General features: G+C 39.3%; 1 protein-coding gene across 2 annotated transcripts in view; it reads right to left on the bottom strand.

Moving 5' to 3' along the window:
- The window catches only part of LOC110025507 (protein DEFECTIVE IN MERISTEM SILENCING 3-like), a 61750-nt gene extending 58808 nt beyond the window's left edge, over window positions 1-2942 (bottom strand). Inside the window, exon 1 of one of the 2 annotated variants that reach the window (XM_020726036.1) lies at window positions 2693-2942. The gene's annotated coding sequence lies outside the window, so the exon portion shown is untranslated. The remainder of the gene's footprint in view (window positions 1-2692) is intronic. The other variant, XM_020726035.1, reaches the window with a different exon arrangement.
- Window positions 2943-3917: the final 975 nt, after the last annotated feature.

Below are 3917 nucleotides of genomic sequence, written 5' to 3'. Positions count from 1 at the left end.
GGAAGACTAGACCTCACTAAAAATGATGTCAACAATAACCTAATAACATCTAAAAATAAAATATCTTTTAAAATTAACAACATAAACACTAATCCATCTCATTTCTACTAAATCGAAATCTACAATTCCAAACTCAATACCTAACAAACAACTATTCTTCATCCCTAATTTTTACAACATAAAATTAAAATTAACACAATAACTTTCAATTAAGAATTAAAAACATAAAGCCCTACGTTCTTCCATTGTTCAGTTTGGTTCTTCCCGCATGTGACAAAACCTGTAATCAAAGCTTCTTCCACCTTCACACACAGCAACAATGTATCGCACCTCTTCCTCTCCTCATTAGTGCACAGTAAGTCACCCCGCAAGACTTCAGCTTTGCCTCCCATATGGATTTTGACACCGCCTGCAGCCCCCCCCCCCCACTGAAAGCAACGATGTCGACTTCGGTCGCTCCAACCGCACAGGATGCCCTGGATGCCTTGTACTGCACGCGGCTTCAGTTTCTTCCCTTGTGTACAAAACACTCAGTTCCAAGGCCTCAACACGCTTAGTTAGGGCTACACCATGAGGCATGATTTCCCCTCCTACCTCTTCCTTCTTTATCTGCGCTCTTCACTTCTCTGTTTTACCTCTTGGTCTTGCTAACTCTTCTCCTCTCCTTCAATTCGAATGATCAGCTTAGGGTCTGTTTAGGGCAATTGCAGCTGTTTGAAGAAGCAACTCTGAAGCAGCTACAGAGAAAATTGCTTTTGAAAAAATTGCAGTAAGTATTAAAAACTTAGTTCATTTTTAAAAAATCAAACCGCAGTTTTCTGGCAGCCAACACACTTTAACAGTTTGAGTTAAAAAATGTAGTTTTCTACCATAAAAATTTCTAAAAAACAGTAAGAAAACAATACACCAAACAAGATTGGTGGCGATCTGAAAAACAAAACAGACAGAAAGCTATCCCAAATAGATCCTTAATTGTCTCCTAAAAAAGAAAACGTCAACAATTAACCTCTTTTGAACCGACACTATTAGTCAGGAAAAAAAATTAGATTTAATTAATTATTTATTTTACACAGTTGTTATAGAAGAAAATGAAGACATCAAAAAAATTTATCAGCTTATAGCCAAAGAGGGAGAGAAATTAATGATTCAAGCTGAGCTCATGAGAGACTCCAGTAGAATTAACATTAGTTATCATAGAAAGTTGAGTCCAAGGAGCTGACGCCATAAAAGAGGCAGCCTCTATTGAGAGAGTAGTCGAATATCATGACTGACAATTTATCTCCTGGGTGATTGTCATGAGAATAGTCCAACATGACATAATTATCATTTAAGAGTCGATTTGTACCGACATTTGTTTATTGACTACACCCAACTGAGTACAAGGAGTGGAAGAAGAAGGTTCAAAATTTAGTGGCTCAAGAATTAGTTCAATAGAATTGTTGTCATGTGCAGTTTCAGCTCTGGTTATGCCAAAAATGAATTGCTATTTATTTTATCAGGTCAAACTTTAAAAGGACGTAAACATTCCAGAGTTGTATTGGATGGGCATGAGCATAAACTTCGTAGTGGGGCTCCCCACATCACAGCAGTGCAATGACTTTGTTACAGAGAAGAAGAAAATGTCTCTCCTAGCCTGGGAGGATGGCATGGGAGCGTCCCACTGATCACAGGATCACAAATGACATGTATGGCATCATCTTTTTGGAATTTAGTTCTACTGCACGCAGGGCTATTCTATTTTTGGTGTTTCATATCTGTTCCTTACTTTGCTCTTCTTTGGCTTCGAATCTTGTGTTTATCATTCTAGAGCTTCCTTTATCTTCATGCCAATTTTGTATCAGCTGTTTGATGGCTTCTGACACTTTGGCCTTAATTGGATGGTGGACTTCTTCTGCTTCATGGTAGGTTCTTGCCTGTAAGGATTCATGCTTAACCCAATTTCAATGTCGGTGCCATCCTAAGATCAGTTTCTACATCCTACGAATGCGTGAAGAACATCAGAACATAAGTTGCTTAAAATTTTGTGCGTATAATCGCATAATCGCATTCCTTTGGCATAACTCTTGAACCTTTAAGCCCTTATTTATAAGACAGGATGAGCTACACAAGTACTCAATTAACATTAAATAGTATACACCGACTAATCGTAGCTTGAGAAGACTCAGCCGTGAAGTTGGATGAACCTTGAAATCGATCCTAAAGGAGGGCTGCCATTCACCGCGCGGTGTTTGACTGCCGGACTCCCATGTCCAACTTTTCCTCCGGTGGAGCCAGCAGCATTCAACATGCCGAAGGTTAGCTTCAACTGAACCTGCAGCATTCGACATGGGATTCTAGGCTAAACTCAAGCCGGTTCAATGCTTAGATAGCCAGTTCTTGGACCCAGATCAAGTTCGCTTGAAACTTGATCAGCATTATCCCGCCGAGTATGAGTGTTCACCATCTAAATCTCAAACCCAAACAACAATTCTAATTCCCTCCTCCAATAACTAGTAGGTAACAAAGACTCTGTCTCATTTCTCTCATTTGGAAGCAAATCACATTCATGCACGGAGAAACTATCGACATTTAAGAATGCCGTTTTAAAAGGCGAGCAAGAAATGCAAATGCTCTGAAAAAAACACATAAACGCAGCGAGAAAAGAAAAGATTCAACTGCAAAAATGACAGATGAGGGAAAATCGAAAGATTACCTAACTCCGGCGATGGTGGCCACGGCGACGCCTCAGGAAGCCGCGCTTGTGGCAGTCGAACGGTCGAAAGGGGGGAGCTAGAAGGCGACCGGGTCGATGAGGTTTTGAGCCGGGGGGTGCTTCGACGTCCTCCTTGTCCAAACCAGTCACGTGGGTCTTAGATGAGCCCAACTTTGCGGATTTGAACCATGTTGGAGCCTATGGAGGGCATGAGATGGCGCCAATCCAAGAGCTTTTAAAATCAGAGATATAGATGGAAATAAAGTGCAATCTTGCTCTCTACTTTTTTTCATGGAGAAACACGATGCATCCGATTTTTCTTTTTTTCTTTTTTTTTTTTGCTTCAGATGTGTTGCATTTGTTGTCGTATCGCTTTCGTTGTCCAGACGTTGCTTGCGTCCGGACTCCGGAAGCAATATTTTCTTTTTTTTATGTATCTCTCTTTCTGCAACATATTTTCTTTTAGTAGGGTTTTGGCTCTCTTGAGCTTCTTTTCTTCTCACTTTTTGGCAAAGTGTATTTAAAAAGATATCAAGTCTTGTTTTAAATTGATTGGCTCGCTAAGAATGATGGGGATAATCAGAGGTTATGGTTACTTTTCTCCTTTGGGTTGTGCCTCCATCACTTTGGCATCATTGAAGCCAATACTCCCAGAGCTTGCCCTACGTTCATTCTCGACTACATTCAAATATGCATCATTCTAAAATACTGTTTCATTTACTTTTCTCAACGGAAAAGTCTTTCTCATCTCCCAAAATACCACCTCTCAAGAATTTTCATGTGGGTTTGTTCCTAGCTTAAAATAGGGGTGTAAATAAGTCGAAAAGGAGCAGGCTTGGGTTATGTTTGTGTTCGGCTCATTTGTGTTAACACCTATTTAAAATCGGCTTGTAATGAGTATGTTCGTGTTCAAATTGATATTATTCAATTTATTTATGACCATCTCAATTTTGTTCGTTTGTTAGCTCGATTTTAGCTTGAATTAAAACCAGCTCAATGCAGAAGCCTAAATTTTCACACAAGCCAAACTATTCTAAAACTGTAAGAAAAATGTCCTGATAGCTTTAGGACTAACAAAATTTTATCGTTTTTTAACCTTTTGGCGAAATTCTTTCTGTTTTTTTCCTCCTTGCGTATCAGTCAATTCTTATGTATTTACATGTCCAGCACCAGTACAAATATAAATGTGGGCCAGCTGCATTCCTTTTTTTAAACACAAATATCT

This window comes from Phalaenopsis equestris, unplaced genomic scaffold (assembly GCF_001263595.1).
Source record: "Phalaenopsis equestris unplaced genomic scaffold, ASM126359v1 Scaffold000301, whole genome shotgun sequence".
Classification (NCBI taxonomy): Eukaryota; Viridiplantae; Streptophyta; class Magnoliopsida; order Asparagales; family Orchidaceae; genus Phalaenopsis; species Phalaenopsis equestris.
This window is presented reverse-complemented; position numbering and strand designations above follow the sequence as displayed.